A 24,060-nucleotide genomic window follows, 5' to 3' on the forward strand; every position below is an offset into this window, starting at 1 on the left:
TAGTTGTACTGCCGAAGGCAAATGGAGAGAAGAGCTCATAAAATTTGTGTGGAATCATAACACATCAGTATCAAGATCCACATGATTTACACTATTTAAGCTTCCTTCGGGGATGAAGCTGTCACACCTAAAGAAATCAAGATGGGTTCTATAAGAGTTATAGCCTTGACCCACAATCACGAAAATGAGAAAGTTTCCAAGGATGCAATAGAGGAGTCAAGGCTCAAAGCAGTCGAGCACATAAGGTAATATCAGGCAAAAACACTAAGGTGGCAAGACAAAAAAATAAAACTCAAGAACATAGCACCTGGCCATCTTGTCCTCTGAAGGGTATCTAACCCAGATACAACGGGAAAATTGCAAGTAAAATGGGAAGGACCTTTTCTTGTAATAGATTCGAACAGACCAGAGTCATATAGGCTCAATGTCATGGAAGGAAATGACATTCCAAGATCATGGAATGCAGATGAGCTCCGAAGGTATTACGTCTAGTTAGCAAGATTCGTCACCCTTTTTCTTATAAAGGGGAGTAAGGGTTTTTAACGAGGCCGAAGATGTAGCACCTCGCACGAGTACCTAAGAAGAAAATAAAGGTGCTTTATTCCCCAGACGCTACTACGTGGTACATTGGCTTTATTTCTAAGGTATGCACCAGAGCTAAAAGATTTATCACCAAGTAAAGGTGAAAAAGCTCTAAAGTCATTCCTAAGGGGATGCAGAGCTAAAAGATTTATCACCAGGTAAAGGTGAAAAAGATCTAAAGTCTTTCCTAAGGGAATGTTGTAACACCCCAGGTGTTACTTAGGGTTTGCACCTAAGACTACACAAGTAAGCCCATCATCACATGTGACTTAACTTGAGTAAAGGAATTCAAACATGGAAATCAAGATCCTAATTAAGTGCAACCTATCTTAGATGTCAAGCCTTGGCTTACCATGCACATAGAAGGGGGAGAAATTGCCCAAAACCCTAATGCACCCCCTGTGGACAATTGGAGTACTATAAGTAAGTATGACCCAAAAAGCAATGAAAACCACTTGATCATGTCTTGGGCCAATTATAAAAGATGTAGTGCACTAATACCCTACAAATAATAGTAAGAAAGTAACCCCAAAAAGGTTTCAAAAAAACCCCAAAAGGTTCACCAAAGGGTTGAGCACAAAAGAAAAATCAAATTTTTTCTAAGTCCAAAACCAACCCTTGGCCAAAGATCAAACATGTTCACCCTCATTCAAACTTCAAAACCATTTGACCCAATTGACAAAGTGGCGCCAAAATACCTCTAGAATACCCTAGAGAAAGTTTAACCCCACCCCAAGTCGTTTGACATGACTTGGCATAGCTTTTGTCCCGGTTTGGACAGCTAGGACAGAGGCAACTTCTCACCTCTATATCTCCCTACCCCGACCGTATCTTGGCTTGGAACTCACATCAAAAAGGTAGGATATGGTGCAGGGAAGAGACCGTACACAGTGGTTTTGCCAAGATCTGCACGCTAAGGTGCTCCAATCGGCCGTTGAACCATGGCAGAAGCAAACACACACGTGTTCGACGCGGGCTGACACTCGGGGGCGCGCTCAGAGCACGCCCGTGCGCGAACCCCCGCGCGCCCGCGGCCGCCCGTGACCACGCCCGTGCCACGGCTATAAAGCCTGCCCTAGTGCCCGGCTATCTTCCCCGTTGCATCCTCTGTCCCGCGCCGAACTCCCCGGAGCTCGCCCATAGCTCCGACGACCTCTCCGCGACCCGCCAGAGCCGCCCGAGGACAACCACCATGGCCGAACCGTTTCCCGCCCTCCTCCGCTCGATCCAAGCCCCTAGGTAGCTTCCCTAGGAGGCCGTGAAGCTTGTTAGAGCTTGAACCAGGGACCCCCGCCATCGGAAAGGCGCAATCGTGCTCGCCGGAGTTCGGAACCCCGCCAGCGCACGTGGACCGGGTAAGTCTCTGCGCCATTTTCCGATTCACTGCACACATAGCCTCTACGTCACCCCGTGCAGCTCATCATGTCGTTTAATTGAACTAGATCGTCGTGGTTAGGCTGGAGCTCTCGCCGCCGATGAGTTCACCCGCCTGCGCGCGTGGACCGGTCGATTCCGGCCACCCCCGTCGTCGAGCCGTACCTCGCTGTGACCGCCAGGACCTCCCGAAGCCAACCCCGCCCCTCGCCAGACCTCTCTCGCCGCCGGTAAGCCGCGCCGCCCTATTCCTTTCCGCGGTTACTGTTTACATAAGGGGAGGGACCTCGGGGGAGAAGAAGAAAAGGCCAGGGGGTTTTGTGCGCTGTCAGCGACTCAGGAGAATAGTAGCACAGGGGTATAACTGTAGGGATTAGTTTAGAAAGAACCCAGGGTCTTCGGTGCAAAGTGGATTTCCAGGAAATCTTTTTAAATATTCTGATTAAATCCAAACAAAACTTGAAAAATTCATAACTTCAGTTTGGTTTATCCAAATCGAGTCAAACCAATTTTGCCATATCCTAAATGATGTAAACTACTTAGGAAAAATATAAAACCCCTAAGTGTTATAGAAAACTTTAAAGATTTGATTTAAGTGATTAACTGGTCAAAGGCTAAAAGAAATAAGGAAAAATAGCTACACTATTAGACTAGGGTTAAGAAAATTTAGAGAAGTACTTGATCACTTCCTAACATGTTTAAAAATAATAGACCCCTCTGTACACCCCATTGAGGTAGAGTTTGCCATTTAAATCACTTTTTGCTTAAAGTTGAAAAAATATATAAAAGGTAGTTTAAATAAAGAACCAAAGAGCACCCACATTTTTGTTGGCTTTCTTATTCAGTATAGTTCACTAGAAAATTTTATTATACCCTTGTTTAGTACAGAAGAAATGAGATACCTTTTATTTTGGGAAAACAAAGAAAACTTAGAAAAACCCTAGAAAAATAACCCTGAGGAGAAAACACCCTAAACCTTGGGATAACAAAGGTTTTGTATTTATAAACCTAGAAAAATTATAAGTTCTGTTGTTTGACATTTTTCAAATAACAAGTTAGTAGTAAGTGCCTTTTTAACATTAAACTTTAGAAAATCACAACTAAATAACCATCAAATAACCTTCTGTGATTTTTGGCATAGAATCATGTTATTGCCTTTAGATACCAGCAAAAATGACCCTTAGGACAGAACCCACCCCTAGATAAGAGTTGTAGTGCAAAGTGACCCCCTTTGCCCCAACTTTTGTTATTTTGTCCCAGGATTATTCTAATTATTCTGGACCCCAAATTTATAAGACAAGCTACAGTGACCAATAGTAACCCACTGTAATTTTTATAGCATTTTTGGAAAAACTTAAATCACTGTTGTAGTTCAAACACACTCAAAAATCATAAATAGAAAAGGAAAAAAAGGGGGGATTAATGGTGGAAACTAATGTTACCCTAACCAAACCAACAAACCCCCCCTTAAATGCCTACTAAAACATCTAAGGGGCAATCCAAGTTTCAATCCACTATGCTTATCCCTAGACAAAACCCAAACCTAAATTGATAAGCATAAACCACTAAGAGCCACGTATGACCAGGAAACCCTAAGTTACTAACTAACTTAGTTTTTATTCACTTAGCATAATGATTACTAAATCCTGCATAATAATAGCATACATATTCTTATTCATTGCATTCGATAGATTGCAACTTCGCTGACGGAGAGTACGTCCTCGTGCCGGAGCAAGGAGTTGCTGAGGAGGTAGCCCCGGATCCAGCACCAGAGCCTGCCCCAGAGGATCTGCCTGCCCCAGCTTCGGAAGGCAAGCCCCGGTTTATGCATAACCAGTTCTATATATTATTTTACTGCACTTAATGATTGTAGGCTTGTATTGTGCACTTAAGTGTAGGAGTTGCCTGAAACCCTAGTTACATTACCTCAGGATTTCCTTTGAGATGGATACTAGTATGCTAGGTCGAGTAGCTGCTTTACTAAGTAGGGATCTCGGTAGAAGTCGAGTGATTTTTCTAGCACTCGCGCGAGGTCAGGAAATTGGTTGTATCCACTTTCATATCATACTGATGTTGGCCTGTGGACACGGATCCATGGGGATGCGTGGTCTACGAGATGGAATTGGAATAAGGATTAACGTGCGGATACATGTGTCAAGCGTTTGAACATACTAAGCACATGCCGAGAAATATGGTAAATCGGTAAGCCTAGTACCTGATTGAACCTGGCAGCAGACTTTACCCCTCACGCGACCTGAGACGTGGTCTCCCATTCCGGTTATGGTGGGTACAAGTGCGGTCACTACACGACAACAATCGGGGTCAGTGAGGCATTGTACGCCAAGGCGGTGAGACCTGATCTGCTGACGGGGAATTGATGGGGACGGTTGATGTGTGTGGGGACGGAGTGCCTCGCCATGTCGTGTGTTTAGGTTTACCTTGCAAGGATAAAAACTCGATTCGAATCGTCTGCTTCTCGCAGCTAATGAGACTGCTTGATCCATTATACTGCATTGTGTAACAAGTGGAAATGTGATGATTTGGCAAAAGATGTTGATTGCTAAATTGCTTGATACCATGAATGAGTAGATAGTACACATTTAGTCTTAAGAGAGTCACACTAAAACTTGACAAAGCTAAAACTTGATTTTTTAGACTCAGCTAGTGCTTTTGGCAACCAAACCCCTTAGCCAAACAACTGCATGTCTAGAGGTAGAGGAGTAGACTCCTCACACCGAGTAAGTCTAGCTGAGTATTAGTATACTCAGCCTTGCTTGTGGCATAATTTTATAGGTTCTCTGGAGGACATGGTTGCTGGAGTGACTTGGCCATCCATCTTGCCACCGGGCTGGACAGTCGAGTGGGACCCTACCTCGGCTGAGGAGGAGCATGAGGAGTGATGGGACAGGCTTCCCCATCTCTCTGTTTATTTATCGTTAGTTTTATTCCGCTGCATTCCGAACAATGATGACTACTTTTGCAAAAACTCCGATGATGATGTAATAAATTTAATACTCCTTAATGTATGGTTTTATGTTTTATTGTATTTGCTCTGTGCCTCACCATCGAGTGAGTATGTGGTACTTGATCCTGTTAGTGGCCTTGTCGGACTAGATCCGAGGGACTGACGTGTTATTCCCATTTAAGTGTGGTCTAGCCTCTAAGGCGGGACTTAGGCACTTAAGTTGGAATAATTCGGGCGGTTCCGCCACAAATGCAGAGTCATGGTCTAAAGAACAAACTCTAAAGTCGTTCCTAAGGGAATGCAGCGCCATGATCCAAAGAAAAAAAATCTTTGAAGTCATTCCTAAGGGAATGTAGAGCCATGATCTAAAGAAAAAAACTTTGAAGTCGTTCCTAAGGGAATGCAGATCCCTGATCTGAAGGAAAAGCTTCAAACTTGTTCCTAAGCGAATGCAGAGCTATGATTTAGAGAAAAAAAATGCTGAAGCAAGGGCAATGCAAGGCCATGCTTTGTTCCAGGTGAAAAGAAGGGAAGGTGTTTTTCACCTTTGGCTCAAAATACTGATAAAATATCAGTTCCATGCGCAACAAAGCATACACGGGGATGAAAAGGTAAACGATGAAGACTCAAGCATTAAAATTACATGAGTAGCATTAAAGTTATAAGAGCTTGTTTTTACAAATCATAACTTGCATACACTGACAATCTAGCTAGGCTTCGGCCTCTTTATCTTACTTCACCCTCTTGAGCTTTTTTCTCTATAGGAAAAGAAAAAAGAAAATACATGTTGATCAATTGGAAAAACCCATGAATAAAACTTAGGAAGTACAAGTGCAAAGGCAAAACTTTTCTAGTCTGTTCTTCGGCCTTCGAAGCAGCTAGCTCTGGACCTCCTTTGTTCCAGAGTTCGAAGAAAAATCTCTTCAGCGTTCAATACATTCTTTGGAAGAGTTTTTATATCATCAAGGGTCATGCTGAAGCCAACCTCTCCAGCAGTCTTGATATGCTCACATCTGGCTTTTTCAAGCACCAAAGCCATTCCACAAGATCCAATGATGGCGTAGTAGTCGCTGTGTGCGGTGATTATTGACTCAACTCCCCCTAACTCTTATTCTATCTAGTCGAGTGCTCCCTTGGTGTCCCCACTGGTGTACGAAGTTGCCCTTGACATGGCACCAGTTGAAGAGAAAGTTTTCTTCAAGACATCGCAGCACCGGGAAGCAACAACAAAATAATTATCGGAAAGTTGTCCCAAATTCTCCAATAATCTTTGATTTTCCACATCTTTGTTGGCAATGTTCTTTTTTGCAGCCTCTAGGCTCGTCTGAAGCTCCTTGATCGATTCATCTTGCTTCTTCATCTTCACAATATTGGCATTATGAACTTTTGTCACTTTTCTTTTCAATTCTGTCTACCTTTTCTTTCAGTGATGTTATTTCTGCTTATTTTTCCTCTAAGGATTTCCGAAGTCTTGCGACTTCATCTTGAAGAGTAGAAAACCCCTACATCATCAAAACAAAAAACTTTTTAGTCAAAACATGAAAATTTCCCGAAGCTACATCAAAAGCGAAAAATCTTCGTACTTCGATACTAGTGTAGGCCAGACTGTGTGAAAACATCTTCTTCTTTACATGGCATAGCTTCTCTTTAATATCTAGAAACCCGATGCTTCGGGTTATATTTCGAGCAATCTTCGACTCATCAGGATCCGATATGCACATTAGCATCCGGTTCTCCCCAACAAACAACAAAGCACCAGTGTCGTAGCCTAGGGCTTCCCCTTTGTACCCTAGCTTTGAAACTTCTTCTTCGTTTAGCTCTTCACCACTGATATGTCTTGGGAAGAAGCCAAATTCCTCATCTTCCCCGGTGGTTTGCGTAGCTTTGGCCACCTCTTCTTCTGGCACAATTTCTTGCTCTTTTTGATCCACCTTCTCCTGTCCCGAAGAGATGCCACATTCGGCACCATTCTTGCCAGAAGAGGATGAGCCACCAAAGGTGGCACTTCTGGGTCCCACAATGTGTGGGCTTTCCACCTCTTCATCTGAACCTTCTATGTCGGCATAAACTGAGTTAATGAAATACCTAAGGGACTCAAGGGGGAATACGACAAAGTTCGAGTCATTACCTCGAGGATCTAGGTGCAGTTTAATGACGAGGTTGTCGTTAAGCTCCCTTTCCCCGGTTCTTGGGTAGCTGTAGCTTTTGGTAGCGCCGAAGCCTTTTCTGTGGCTTTGTCCTCCTGAATAACTTTGGCTTTTTTTCACTTGGTCCGAAGAAGGCTCTTTGGCCTCTTTCTTTTTAACCCTCTTCCTTTTTTTCCTCGACCCCATTGTTGGCCGAGGGATCCTTGTAATCTGGGTATTCAAACCCAATGGCGTCCATTACCCTGTTCATCCGAAGCTTTCCTCTACTCCTGAAGAGAGTTTTCATATCTTCATGTTCCCTTGTGAGATAGTTCCCGCAAATGTCATTATAATTTCCTATATTAGACGCAACCATTCAGCCGAAGCAACTTTACACAAAGATTGCCTTTTAAACACAAAAGCTAGTGTAACAAGTTCTCCATCTTTTGACTTCACTTCCTTCGACAATTTCCACCCAGTCCGAGTTGGGTAGATGTCGTAAGCAAGTGCCTCCTGAATCAAATCCTAAGATCCAATCTTCTTAACAAGAGCATTAAAATCTTTGTAGCATTCATCAGCAACTTTGTTCATCTCGAACTTCGGTCGCTTCAACTCAAAGTTAACCCTTAAAGGGCTCATCAGTATACCCTTGAAATCCTCATGTTGGTCCGAGCTAACTTCGGCATAAAACCATTCCTTCATCCAATCTCCATGCCATTTGGTCGATATGCAAGAACTGGGCCAGTTGCCTCATTACGGTATGCAAAGTTGTAGCATCCGAAATTATTGTGAAGACCTATTCTGCTCTTAGCCTTCATCTGATAGTGTAAATCATGAACTTTGCAAAATGCAACGGCATCAGTGCGACCCCTGGCTTCGTACCACCCAAATGAAAATGCTAAGGCAAACCATTGCATCTGGAGTAAGCTGATGCATGTACACCTCATACCGCCGGAGTACCTTCACAATCATTTTATACATATAAAGCCGAAGCCCTGCTTTGAAAAAGCTCCTGTAAACAACAACTTTGTCTTTCTTCGTCTTTGGTGTTGTCTCCTTCCTAGGGAGACACACATTCACACTATTATCAAAATACCCAAGCCTCTTCATTGTTTGCAGGTTTTTCTCCTTTAGAGTAGACTGGCCAATCTCAATATAACTCGACTTCGAAGGCTAGTCCTTTGGCATTCCCAGAGCTGCTTTTGACGATGAGGCCTTCATCACCTTAGTGGCGGGCAAGATGCCTTGTTGCGCCTCTAAGGATGTGGGGCTAATTAGCTCCTTGGTGCCACCAATGTAGGCCATCTGAGTGGAAGCAATGATCTCTCACTAAGAATGATTCGACCGAAGCTAACTCTCGAAGGTTTCCTAGACAAAGAGCTTCGGAGGCAGAGCAGATTTTGGCATCAGGTAGGTGACGGTTGTAAATGTAAGCTACTCTCATTCCATCGGCCGCTTTTATACTGAAAATGTGAGCGAAGCGGCGAGGGTCATAAAAAATGTTCCCGCGCAGCGTCCCGATCCCCCCCTGACGATTTAACTTCTGGATCACCTGTTTTTTACTTTGAATGTATCATCATCTTCTTAAATGAGCTTCAGAAAGGTGTTTTTGGATCTTTGGCATATGGCCTCCAAGTTATAATTTTTGCGATCTAAGCTCGTTTGCGAAAAAAACGAACTCATGCAGCAAGGGGCTTCTATTGGGGGCCTTCTATGTCAAAGATCATTTGCTTAACCTCTCACTTTGGCAAAAGCTGGTATGTTTCAGGAATATCACTACTGATGGACGAAGCCAACCTTCGGTCGGGAAGGCACACAAAATAGCTTCACACATGACGATCACTTGAATCTTGAAGATTATTTGTCTAACATATGACTTCGGCGATGAACAAGTGCATTTCAAGAATATTCTTACAAGAATACGAAGCCAAGCGTTGACAAAAGCCGAAAGGAAGGACCAACTGGGTGATAAAGGCTGAGACTTGTGAAGTTAAGTACGAAGAAAAGTACACAAATGCCCCGATGCTATTTGTAAATGACTTACGTAAAAGTGGATGGGGTACAACTCACAAGCTAAGTCGAGCCATATTTTGAGCTGGAGCCGCCTCTTTTCTAGTTGTAACCAAAGAAACTGACTTGGTCGGTTCACATCGTAACCAAAGAAACTGACTTGGTCGATTCATATAAGAGTTGCAAGGGCGACAACTAGGAAAACCAGCCTAGCCGAAAAATAAATTTGGTACAGCCTGGCTGTAAACTTAGACCTCTGTAGTCCCTCACATAACTAGTGAGAAAAGTACCTATTTGCCAGCAGCATGTACCTGATTTGTATTCTTTACCAATGCCACTCGTTTAGCCAAGCTGTTATATGAGTGTTGGATAAGATTATGTGACCCTATCTCTATCTTCTTTGCCTATATAAATAGATCTGTACGAGACACCACATAATAGATATGTTTTCCCGTGGTTTTTTTCTCCTCTACATTGGGGGGGGGGCTTTTTCCACGTTAAACAATGTGCCTCCTTTTTCCCCACCTACGATCCTAACAATTGGTATCTAGAGCAAGGGTTTAACACATTATTTCCCGCAGTCACCGCCTGTTCTTCATTGTGTGTGGAAGTTGCTGCCGCCGGTTATTCGTCTTGTAAGATCAATCTTCACATCAATTTCTAGATCTCGTCTCCAGTCTGCTGTGTGGCACGCTCATCCAGGGTTGTCTCCACTCTTCAGCGGTATCACGTCCTACTCGGTCTACGGGTATCTTGAGTCGCTAAGGGCTATTGCAGCCCCCTACAATCTGTCGTGATAGGTCCTATCATAGCCCCTGTGATTTGAGGATTGCGTGAGCAATGTTTTGCTATTTGGCAGACATAGATGAAGGTTGTTCTTACTCATTTATGTGTACAAAAAGCGTTGCAACCACGACCTACTGACATGGCTGATGATAAATGGGAAGATCTTGATGACAAAGCTTTGTCCGCCTTACAGCTCAGTTTATCTCCTAATGTTCTGCGTGAAGTAATGAATACAAAATCTATGACAGAATTATGAAAGAAACTGGAGGAGCTATATATGACCAAGAGTATTGCTAATAAGCTCCGCCTCAAAGAGTGTCTTTATACTATTCGTATGGCGGAAGGTACATCTATTCAATCACATCTCAATGAATTTAATTCTATTTGTGTCGACCTTGAGAGTCTGGATGTGAAGATAGATGATGAAGATAAGGTAATTTTGTTGGTAGTCGTGTTGCCCCCCTCTTTTAAGCATTTTTAAGGAAATTATGCTCTATGAAAATCATACTTCACTGACATTTGAGAATGTTAAGTCAAATTTATTGTCTAAGGAAAAATTTGATGTTGATTCTCGTTCTAAGTCTAAGGGTGAAGATTTTATTATTCGAGGTAGAACTCAATAAGTGGACAGCTCTAATGAACTAAAATCAAGGTCTAAGTTAAAATATCGTAAACCCAACAAATTTTGTCGTTATTGCAAAGCTGATAATCATGTGATCTCCTAGTGTCCTAAGTTGAAAAATAAGGAAGAAAGGCAAAAGAAAAAGGAAGCTGGTAAATCAGTTGCTGAGGCTAGTATTGTTGAAAATAGTGATGGTGGAGAAGCTCTTATGATCACTTGTAATGATGAAAAGCGTATGGCTTGGGTTCTTGATTCAGCTTGGTCTTTTCACATTTGCTCACATCAAGAGTGGTTTTTTGATTATTCTCATGTTCATTATGGTGATGTTATTATTGGTAATGAATCTCCACTAGAAATTTTTGGAATTGGTGCTATTCAATTTAAAGTACATGATGGCACATTTAAGACCCTCACTAATGTTCGATATGTTCCTAAAATGAAGAGGAATCTTATTTCTTTGGGCACCTTAGAAGCAATGGGATTCAAATTTTCTGTTGATAATGGTGTTCTTAAGGTTTCTCAAGGAAACCATATTGCGTTAAAGGCTGAACGTATAAATAATCTCTATTATTTGCAAGGTTCCACAGTTATAGGTGCTGCAGCTGTTTCTATTGCATCCAGCACTTCAAATACCAAGCTTTGTCATATGTGCTTGGGACATATGAGTGAAAAAGGTATGCATCACTTGCACAAGAGATGTTATTTAAATGATATTGGCAAATTGGAATTTTGTGAACATTGTGTATTTGGCAAATAGAAGAGAGTCTGTTTCTCTTTATCTACTCACTGCACCAAAGGTATCCTTGATTATATTCATTCTGATCTTTGGGGTCGGGCTCATCATTCTTCTATTGGAGGTTGTGATTATATGATCACTTTTATTGATGATTTCTCTCGCAAAGTCTGGGTTTATTTTCTGAAGCATAAAAATGATGCTCTCACTGCATTCAAGCAATGTAAAGCTTTAGTGAAAAATCAGACTGGTAGAAAAATCAAGAAATTGAGAACCGATAATGGATTAGAATTTTGCAATAGTGAGTTTAATTCTCTTTGTGCTGATCATGGTATTGCTAGACACAAGACTGTTCCAGGTACTCCCTAGCAGAATGGTATTGCTGAAAGAATGAATCGTACTATTCTGGAATGTGTTCGTTGCATGCTTTCTATGCTGTTTATGGGATAAGCATGGTTTGTGGGTGGAAGCTGCTAATGTCGCCTGCTATTTGATTAATCGCTCTCCCAATTCAGCTATTGATTTTAAAATTCTAGAAGAGGTATGGACAAGTAAACCAGTAGATTATTCTAATCTTATAATCTTTAGTTGTCCTGCTTATGCTCATGTGAACAATGGGAAGCTAGTGCCTAGAGCTCAAAAATTCACTTTTATTGGCTATTGTTATGGAGTCAAAAGATATCATTTATTGTGTGCTCAATCAAAGAAGGTGATTATCAATCGTGATGTTACTTTTGATGAAAATACATTTTCTTCCTCTGGAGGTGTTTCTGATAGTGGTTCCTCACCCACATCTATGCCTGAAACTACTGATGAGAATCTTGATGTAGTTGTACCTATTAATGTTGATTCTGTTACTCCTATTACACAGTCAGTTTCAGCTTTTGTACCTCCTGTTAGCAACAATCACTCCATTGCTCAAGATAGACCTAGAAGGAATATTGTTTTTCCACATCGATATCGTGACACTGGTAGTATGGCTCATTATGCTCCCATTGCTGCTCAAGAAACTAATGTTGCATTTGAACCTTCTTCTTATTCAGAAGCTATCTCATGTGATAATTCATCCAAGTGGTTAGTTGCTATGAATGATGAATTTGAGAGTCTTAAAAAGAATGCTACATCGAAATTGGTTGAGCTTCCTGAAGGTAAAAACCCATTAAAGTGCAAGTGGATTTATAAGAAAAATGAAGGTATATCTGTGTCACACCCGTGTTTTAGGGACCCGGACGCGAACATAATCACCAGGTGTGCTGGGACAAAGTCTCACACATATGATGAATCATGGTACAGAAACAAATGTTACAACTTTACTATATAATAGGAGTTTCTGTACAAAATAATTAAATAATCACATCGTAAGGAGACAACGATCCAGCAACCCAAAGTTGACTAGGGGATGACGGCCTAGATCTCTCACGAACACATCGCAGCATCCTCCATGCGCCTCATCCTGTTGTATATGTTCTTGACCTATGGGGGGTGTGAGACAGCAAGGGTGAGCTCACATATGTTCATCACAAAACAAGTTGTGGGCAATAATGTGCATGAACTCACCAAAGGTGGGAGTTCATATGAAGTGTAAGGCTAGTCAATAATAGGGGTTAAAGTTGAGCATTGCTTTTAATAAGTTGGTCAAATTTTCTTAGCAGTTACTAAATGTAAGTAAATATCAAACCATAATAATAATAGAACAAAATTAATAATAAATCCCATGCAATGCAAATGAAAAATTGAATTTAGTTTCATAGTTTAATCATGCGAGAGTCCTGAGCTGCTCATGACCACGAGCACGGCTCTTATACCAGTTTTACACTCTATAGAGGTTGTACCCTGTATCCACAAGTCGTGTATCCCTTGTCGCCAGGGTTTGCAAGGCCCTTAGACACTTCCAAGGTGAATGGCTAGGGATCCATACGTGGCCTTTACAAAGTTTCACTATCTTCAGAAAACCCACTACAGTTTCTAGGAAGAGCAATGCAGGAATCCCCCGTCTGACCACCATCACAGCAAAATCGACCCGGGAACCTCCATATGCGTCTACTCCCCTACTGTCCTTGCCCCATCGGGTAAGGTAGTTCTACACTAGCTTTCCTAGTTAGTCAGCCAAGGACGTCTCATTCCACCATTGTGGTGGCACATGTTTCTCAAGTTAAGCTCCATGTTCCAATTAAAAATAATGATCTTGACATGAACAAGCTGACAGGAAAATTAACGAACTGACTAGTCAATTAAATTAATCAGGCCAAGCCTATTGTCACACTGACATGTCAGTACGATTACCTACGAAGAGAATAAACAAAGAAAAAAAGTCGAATTGGAATATTTTATGGCCACATTTGAAGAAAGATTTTGGTGATCTTGGTTGAGTAATTACGAGGCTACGCGGAATGCATGGCCCGCCGCGCGGCAGAAGCACCAGGTCGGCATGCGCACCTTTGGTGGTAGCCGTGGCTGCTGTCCACTCCACGCGAGGTCGCGGGCTGTGTGCACTGCTGTGCACATTCGTTTCACCTGTACACTGTCGGTGGTCCCTTGTCCACTACACGACGGTTCACTTACAGCGACCTACGGTTGGTTGCTAAAACGGCCTTCAGCGACCTACGGTTGGTCGCTAAAAACTTTTAGCGACCCATAAGGATGGTCGTTGTAAGTGCCGTCGCTAAAGGCTTTAGCGACCGACATCTTTTTAGCGACCGACCGTCAATTGCTAATATTTTATATTTAGCGACCAACCGTGGGTTGCTATACTATAGATTTAGCAACCAACCGTAAGTCGTCATTCTATATATTTAGCAACCAACAGAAAGTCGCCCTTTTTACAGTTGCTATTAATAATAATATACATTTAATTAAGCACCACAAATCACAGATTTTTATACACAAATCATAAAAACATACACAGTTAATCAGTATACCACAGTCATAGATCCAACACAAAAGCACCACAATTATATATTCACAAAAGCATCACAATTATAATATCATTCACAACTAGATCATTTACACAAAAGCACCAAAGCTACAAAATAAAAAATTAGTATGGAATATAGATACATAACGACAAATACAAAATATCACCATGATATAAATATATAATATTATTATAAATATGCCTCGAGGAACTCCACAAACGAGGGGCGCTCTGCCATGAACTATCCATGCCGCCGGATCCGCCCAGTACACCCACCGCCACCACACAGGCATCATCTGCAGCAAATTTACTCAACTCATCAGCTATACGGATTGGTTTGGTTTGATTTGGTGATTTCACCAGCTCGCTAATGGATCCAATTCATTTCTCAGCCGATTCAGATTGGGGGGTTACCTCTCTCACAATTATGAAGCCAGAGAAGACGTTCCAAAAGATGAAGATGAGGAACGATAGCCATAAATTTCTGCATAGTCCAGATGGGGGGTTACCTGTACAGGGAGGAATTGCAATAAATTTCTGCATAGTCCACTCCAATTTCATATTCTGTTATGTGTGAACTGATGTCTAACATCCATGTTGCTGGGTTTTGTCCCTTGTTTATTTTAGGAACGCCTGGTATGGCCTGTTACAAAGTAATTTTCAGTATTTTCTTCTCTATGCATCTTTCAAATATAAACGTCTATCTTAGGCAATCTTACCTCAAAATACTTTATCATGTTGCTAGAGAGTGGACCTACCGAACCACTGTATATGAGCTGGCCACCTCTTTTCATAAGCAGAAGCTGAAATGGAACAAATTTAATTTAAAACTTAGGATGGTAATTCCGTAGTGCCTATACGTACTTGTATAAAAGAAAGACCAGTTTGTTGTGTCTATGTTTTGTCCACTTATATGGCTATACCATCTAAACTTGTTCATACCTCATCAAAAGATTAAAAAAATCTCAATGCTTGGTTGATGAATTGTGCAGACAACAGTTCGTCCAGTGTCAACCGTCTTTTGTACTGTTATCATGACAATAGCTGCAGCACGAGCATCCAAGCCGGTGGTTGGCTCATCCATGAATATAATGGAGGGACTGGCCACTAGCTCCACAACGGCATGGACGGTGGGTGTACTGCCTCGAGAAAACAGAGACCATGCAGTCAGTACACATCCATCTGTAATTAGTAATTCATACAAAATGAAGAGCAACCAAGGAAGGAAAATAAGACTATTCAACACAATTGCTTCGTTGTCAACTACGCCGCCGAGGAGGGTTTCAGAGATTGAAGAGATGAGGGTTTCAGAGAAATTAATGGTAGTACGTGGATGGGGAGGGAGCCAGGCAGGTACTGACCTAACCCTCAAGTAGCTCTTGGGGATGTGCGGCAACGGCGGCTCCCTCCTCCTGCACGGACGAAGATGATCGAGAGCGCACGGCAACAACAGCGTGAGCTACCTACCCACATTGCCCAGGCAGACAGAACAGAACAACAAAGTCGGGACGCCGACACGTCCGTCCTACTCACTGGTTTGGGGCCGCCCGGAGCAGGAACCACGTGCCGGCCTCGTGCGCGGGGGACGGCGGCACCACTGCCCGCGTCGGCGGCGGCGCCGAGGACGAGGACGACGCAGGAGCAGAACGCCGGACGCCGGGAGCAATGGAGCAGCCGCCGGGAGCAGTGGAGGCGTGGAGCGGTCGCCGGGAGGCGAGACCAGTGGACGGCGTTCTGGGAGCGAGAGGAGCGAGGCGAGGGAAGGGAGGAGAGAGGTGAGGGGAGAGGGGAAGGGAGAGATAGAGGCGGCGGCGGCTGGGAGAGAAGCCTGCGCGCGGCTGCTAGGTTTAGGTAGATGGGCCTCTAGTGGGCTTTAGGGTTAGGGATGGTTTTCTTTTTTTATTTATTTCGAAATGCATTTTTAAATTACTCAAAAGTTCATAAAAAATTTACCAAATAAATAATAAATATTTGAATAAATTATTATGAATGCAAATAAATAATAAACATTTGAATAAAATTTATTACCCTATTTATCGTAATAACTAAATTCATTATTTTTAGTTGATGGCTTTTATAGTGTTACAACAACTCAGATATTGCATCATTTTCTGTAGGATGCTCGCTAAACTCATCATCATTGTTACCATGATTCACCACGCAATTTAGCGATCAATGTTTACTTGTTTTAATTAATTTTTAGTCACTAACATCTACAGGTACGTTCAGGCTATAAGATTCGATAGTGATCCTTGCTCTTTAGCGACCCACCGCTAGTCCCCGACGACATCTATAGCGACCAACCATAAGTTGTTAAATTTCTAGACTTTTAGCGACCAACCGACCGTTGCTACAAAAGGATTTAGCGACTGACCGTCGGTCCCTAACCTTTAGCAACCAACAGTTGGTACCTAATAAGGGTCGCTAAAGATCAACCGTCGTGTAGTGGTCTTCTGGAGTTGTTTGCACGTTAGGCACACCCTGCACTATGCCTGACTAGTCCAGCTAGCTAGTGTGTAACTCTCTTAAGGACCATGTGGGTCGTTATTCGGGTTAGACTGTACGCAAGGCTTTATCTATTTTTTTCTTGTATATCCCAGCAACATCAAAAAGATTACATCCTCTATATTTATCCTTCCAGCAGCGGTTTCTTCTAAATCATCTCCTATATTTCACCATCCACTTAAAATTAAAATATATGATGTTGGGAGCCTTCTTTCTCCGAAGGTTCTCAAAAACGTGACTTACTACATGTTTTCAGTATGAGATAGATTATTGCAGGAGGCATCAGCTTTGGAATGAAGATATTCTCTCATGATAAGGGTAAAGATGTAACCCGAAGGTGATAAAAATGGACAACGAAGCAATAGCCATAGAACATCGGCTTGATGTGATGACGAAGACCAAGTATAATGATGACTAAAAAAGGACAAGACTACTTAGTCCTTAATGTTTCGTGTTATGATTGTAGATGGTTGACAAGGACATATATGTAATTTCACTCGGGCTGTGTCCCGTGCCTATAAATAGATAAATAGTACCACACGCTGGATTGTATTTACTTTCTCGCATCCTCGCCTTCGAGCAAGCTGAAGGTATCAATGTAATATTAATGGTCTGCAGTAGTCTGCCCATAGTTTATCCAAAAGCATTGTTTTTGCATTGTTCTGCACTGCAGATTATAATGTTCGTAGAGTGATGTTTGAATATATGTATAAGGATAGATAAGCTGCTAGAGATAGTCCAAGGTGCAAGGAAGATTATGTCGCAATCCAAATATGGATTGACTTCTGCCACCAGGCGCAAGGAGGCTTCTGTCACAAGCCATAGTCTTCTATTAGAAGCCACTATCCCCTCGCCTATATATATGGCCTACGGGGTTGCCATTCCTCACCACTCTCCTCTCTTGGTGTACAATTCACACATACTCCATTAACCATGCCTCCTATGTCCCACGAACATGATTCAGACTCGAGCGACAACGACGACGACGACACACTAATGCCGGTCACACTACTTCACATATGGTTGCAAGGTACCGGTCATAGGTGTAGGCCATCGACGATCCCTCGTAGCGTCATCCATAGGGATCATGGTGCCGAAAGTGCCTTATCAGGCATCACTACTTCAACCCAAACCTGGTTTACTTGCAAATGTGTTTAGGCGGAGGTAAAATACAAAAAAAGAATGTTCCAATTTATTGTCCAACTTTTGGTGGTGTGTTACATACAGTGCCTAAGACTTCTCTCTGATGTTCCTACGCATTGACAACAGTAAACACAAAATTTATGACGGTTTAAACCGACGGACATAAGAACTAAATCGTCGGACATAGCCTAATTCTGACGGCCTAAGACTTATCTCTGATAGCAAGAGTCTGTCGATTTTAAAGCATAAGATATAAGCTAATCTCTGACGGCGGCCGTCGGACATATGTTATGTTCGATGGCTCACATGCACCATCGGCTATATGCTTGAGTAATGGTCGTCATGGCGTCCAGTGGACCCACACATATTATGTCCGACGGTGCACATGTGGGCCATCAGATATTACTTTCTTATGTCTGGCGGCCACCATGCGGGCTATCGGATATTGCTTGCCTTTTGTCCAAAGGTTTCGGTTGGCCACTAGAAATAATAAATTTTAGGGAGGCCAAAATATTCCCTGCTTTTTTGTTCATTCCTACAATATACATTATAACAGCCACAAAATTCTAGATTTCACAGCATTCACATACCACAAACATATGCACATCCAAACACATATACATCGACAAACACGTAAACATACATTCACAACACACGTTTTTGTCAAAAAAAATGACATTCACAACCAAATATCTCACATCCTCAATCACATATCACAAAGGTCCACGCATTGAACTTACTTTATCCACATTCATATAGTTACAAATTCATTCAAATGTCATAATAAAACTACTAACTCTAGAAGTGCATTGGAATTAAATCCTAACTAACTAGGCTTGTCAATCGTCACTTGGTTGGTTAGAGTTATGGTCACTTCTTCCAGCTGGACTGTGGGTGGTGAAGAGGTTGTTCACCATTGAAGTCATGATGTTGTCTTGGCCAGATGCATCTTCAAGTGCTGCAGTCGAAGCAGGATGTGTCTGGAAGGTCTATAAAAATATATTTGGATATTAACCACTATGTTCTTCCATTTTGTTACACAAACACATTTATGTACATATCAACAGATACCTAAGTAGGATCAACCAAAGGGAAATGTGGGGGAGGTGGAAGCTGCGGTGGAGGCAGTGGTTGAAGTCTCGAAGGTGGCATCTAGACGCCCGCTTGTTGTGTCAGTTGCTACTAATTAAATGCAAGTAACTATTGAGGATGTACGATACTAAACATGTTTGTAATTGTTAAGGATAACATATTACTTCAACTTATCGAGAGGAGAGCTTGCTGCTAGGCCAAGAGGTTCGAATAGTACTCCTCCTTCTGCTTCTGGTACTTAGCTAGTTGCCTCTGGTGCTCAGCTTGCTACCTCTAGTACTCCGCCTACTGCCTAAAACTTTTTGTTGATAATCTGCCTATTGCTGCAACATTGCAATCTCTGTGTCCTGGGAAGAGGATCGAGAATGAGACACCTATGAGGATGAGGATACGAACCGTCGTTCATGATGTCTTAGCTCCCTAAAGTCAATCGTTGTCACACCGGGTTCTAGGGGGCACCAAAACCCGGGAGCGAGATAATCACCAAGTGTGCTGGGATCAAGTCTCACACATATGATGACTCATGGTACAGAAACGAATGTCACATCTTTACTATATAATAGGAGTTCTGTACAAAATAAATAAATTATTACATCATACGAAGACATCGATCTAGCAACCATAGTTGACTGGGAGACAACGGCCTAGACCACTCACGAACTCATCACAGCATCCTTCACGCGCCTCATCATGTGGTACCTGTTCTTGACCTGGGGGATGTGAGTACAGCAAGGGTGAGCGCACATACGTTCATCGCTCAACAAGCTGTGGGGAATAATATGCATGAACTCGCCAAAGGTGGGAGCTCATGTGAAGTGTAAGGCTTACCAATGAGGATGGTTAAAGCTGAGCATTGCTTTTAAAGTTGGCCAAAATTTTATTAGCAGATACTAAGTGTAAGTAGATACCAAACCAGAGTAATAATAGATCAAAATTAATAATAAACCACAATGTGATGCAAATGACAAATTGAATTTAATTCCATAAATTAATCATGCGAGAGTCCTGAGCTGCTCATGACCGCGAGCATGGCTAGTATACCAGTTTTACACTCTGCAGAGGTTGTACCCTTTACCCACAAGTCATGTCACCTGATTGCTAAGGGTCTAGAAGTCCCATTCATCTCTATCGAGGAGACGAGGCAGGGTAACACTACAAGGCCTTTACAAAGTTCCACTAGCTTCAGAAAACCCGCTACAGTTTCTAGAAAGTGCAATGCAGGAATCCCCCATCTGACCGCCATCGAGCAAAATCAACCCGAGCCTCCCTACACGCCAACTCCCCTACTTCCCTTGCCTCTTTAGGGTAAGGTAGTCCTCCACTAGCTTTCCTAATTAGTCAGTCAAGGGCGTCCCATTCCACCCTTGTGGTGGCACGTGTTTCTCAAGATAAGCTCCATGTTCCAATTAACATAATAGTCTTATCATAAACAGAATAGAACAATAATAATAAATAATGACCATGTGTAATAGTTATCTCAACTCCCAAAACCATATATAGCAATAGCAAAGACTACCCAAAAGTTCAGGGGTAAACAAGGTGTGTGATAAACAAGTCTAGGGAAATCTATTAGGTCCCATCAGATTAACATGAGCATGTCACAGTGATTAACATGAACATTATTGGGTAAAGAAAAGTGATCGAGGGCACAACTTTCCTGAGACTTGAGATTCCAGGTACCAACTTGCTCTTCTAGTGACTCGTAATCTCGCGCTAGTCGTAGCAATGCAAACACACAGGGTATAGTCAAAATTAACATCACACCAAATATAAGAACAAACTGTATAATAACATTCTACGCGTCGCTACGAGATCGTGGGTTCGAGAACTACTAAGGTCGGAGTTACTGTTACGGAGTTATGATTTATGGAAGATCTATGTGATATAAATATTAGACTATATTATAAATTGGTTAGTGTTTATCATATGAGAAACTATTCTATAAATAATTAATTCAATTTTAATCTTAATTATAACTTGACTAGAGATCATATTTTACTCAAATTATAATTATGGACATGTTAGCTTTGATTTAGAAGAGTTAATCTAGTAGACCTAGGATAAATAAATATCTAACTATAAAAGTATGCGACATGGTATAATTAATGTTGTTACTGCGTAATAGATTTTTATATGAAGCTAATGCAATTTGAACGGATCAAATTAGAGTTAAAATGTGAAAGTTATGATTTATCTAAGCTCTTGGAATTATTTCTATAGAAAAAATCATTTTCTAGTTTCTTTTATTAAATCTGAGATTTATTTGGACTGCGGGTATGATTTACTAGAAGCACAGGGGCTAAAGCACAACTATTTTGGGCTCGACTGTAAATCATTTTAACTGGGGTAGGATGGCGGGTTGATAAGTGAAAAGAGCAAGGGTTCTTATGCAAAACCATCAGGCCGAAAGGGTATATGCAATTCACAGTCGTTCGATATTCTTTCTGCGGACCAGATTAGATCCAAGCCCTATTGAACCAGTATGCCATTAGGACCGTTGATTTTGGGATCTTCACCTAGGATTTAATATACTCGTGATCTAATATGAGCCGCTACCTGCCAGATCTACGGTTTAGATTGCCCCACACGAAGGGGTACGCCTGTCATGATCTCGGCTGCATGCTTGCAATCCAACGGCGCACCTATGTTCTTCCACCCCCCCCCCCCCCCCCGATGGCTAGGGGCGGTGGAGCAGAGGCCCACGGCAGCGCTCTCCACCGGCGCGCGGGGAATCCGGCGACCCGGTGCCTGAATCCTATGGACGATGGGTTCCATACACTGGATAGGACAAGGTGATACTCATGGAAGGTAGCTCACCTCGGATTGGGGCAACAGGGGCCCTACATACGCGACACCATGGCATTCATACCGCACCAACAGCTCCGACGACGAATTCTCGTGCCCCGATTGCCCCAGAGTGCTTCAAAACGATGCTCATGCATTCCTCGCATCCAGGCGACACGCCTGACCCGCAAACTGAACTTCGGCCGCCAGCGCAGACGAATAACGACGGTGGCGACATCCTTCTTCATCCCTCTGCTCTCGACGGCCGCACACGGCGGGGGTGTCAACGGTCGTGTGGACACCAGTGAAGGATGCACGTGGATCTGGGGACCCTTTCCCCCCTTTTATGGACACGGGGCGCGGTGCCGAGCCTAGTTGGCGCCCCGTGAATCGTGGCGGTGGTTGCAACAACACGAGCTGGCTTCGGTTCGAACTCAGGAAGACAGAGTCCAACACACTAGGCCCACGTGGCAGGGTCAAGGGAATGCCACACAACGCTATTGAGAGGCTAGAGCACGGGCCCTTTGTGTCAATGGGTCATGGCGCCTAAATGGGCAGCCGGTGGGGTAGGGAGTTGGGCCGGCCAGTGGCCCACGTGGGCGCGAGAGGGAGAGGCTGCATTGGGCTGGTGGTGTAGGATTTTGGCCCAAGCGTGGTTAGTCTTTTCTATTTTCTTGTCTATTTTAAATTGCTATATTCATATCTTCTTTTGGATTTCAAATCTGAGTTTAAGTCTCAACCAAAACTAAATGCACATTCAAAATTTCAGCATGATGCATAGTTTGGTTCTAGTCATTTATTATCTTATTTTATCTATTAACAACTGTTATTTTATTCAAAATTCCTATTTACAAGAGATATTATTTTTAAGAGTCATTTTCTAATGCATCATCTTAAATATCTTAATGAATATTCCCAAATATTAATTGTCCTTTCAAAGTTTATATTTACTTTTGACCTGCTAGCTTTTAATAATAATAATATTTTTTGTACTATATATTTACTTTAGGGACATATTCTTTCCAAAGAAAGGAAATCCTATTACTAGAAGATATTTTAACTTGAATCTTTTTGGAGAGACTTTTATAAGCCCCAAAATAGTATTTTGGGTGTTTCAATCGTAGAATCAAAAATATCCGACCTACAAGAGTGGACAATAGACTTAGTAGAGTGAACCATGGACTCAGTACAATCTCAGTACAATCGCAATCATATGAGAATAACTTTGAAATCCAAATGAAATAACCACACCTTCCATGGCTTGTACTCCTATGCAAGCATATGTTGCCTTGGGATCGATTGGTTGGCTCCTCCAGTCATAGTCCTGCACATGGTGCTGAACCATCTCCTCCCCCCATATGATGCTTAGAGGCAAACACACCAAATATCAATCCATCATGAAGTTGATGCACAAATACATACTAGAGTACCAAAACCTCTCTAGACGGTCGGTGGCCGTCCGAGTGCACAAAACATCAGGATTCTGAGGATCAGACCCCTATGCCCTTGCATATACACCTCTACATTCGTGGGCTTATGACCGGTTTTGGCTTCCTATACATACAAGTTAGAATGACACACTTCTATATAGTTTGAAGTTAGAACATAATATAACATACCATTCTCTTAGTGAAGCGATCATGTCCAGCGCCACCATAGTTATGAACGATTTCGTACTGCAGTTTCCACTATTCCTTTCGGAAATGGTGTAGAACTCAGGGGAAGCCCATCACCTGCACAAGGCCTGATAACCCTCTGATCGGGTGGCCATCCAAGGAATAGACGCCTACATGAAATGTTTTTCGATTAGGTAAATTGATGCATTAACATGCACCCAAAACAAGAATCAGCCAAAAAGATAGAAGAGGCAACAACTTGTTTACCCTAAGGTATTGCTCCTCCATAAGGTAAATTGATGACCACTCTGCCTTGGTCTTCGACACCAGTCAGTCATCATTACTTGCCCTGTATCATGCCTTTATAGCCTGAAGTCGGGCATAGTATATTAAAACTATAATGACATCATTCACGTTAATACTCAAACACGTAACGGCGTTCAGATCATATGACCAATGTTTCGACAAGTTGTATTGTTTCTACAAGAAACAGTGTTATATCATACAAGCAACCATTAAAACAAAAAATGAGATAAATAAATTAATAAAGAAAAACCATACCCAAAATGCATCCCAAACTAGTGCCTATGTGTTGTTGAACGTTCTACACACACCATAGTGGTAGTGCTCCCAAGTGGTGGCGGGGATAGAATCGACACTAAGCGAAGTCACAAGACCACCTAAAACCATGTTCACCTGCCTGTAGTGTCCTATGCATGTGACGAGTCATCAATCCAAGTCCTACAAGCACAAAACAATGTAGAAATAAATACATAACTTGCGATAATAATGAAACAAAGACTATGTC

Source organism: Zea mays, chromosome 10 (genome assembly GCF_902167145.1).
Source record: "Zea mays cultivar B73 chromosome 10, Zm-B73-REFERENCE-NAM-5.0, whole genome shotgun sequence".
Taxonomy (NCBI): domain Eukaryota; kingdom Viridiplantae; phylum Streptophyta; class Magnoliopsida; order Poales; family Poaceae; genus Zea; species Zea mays.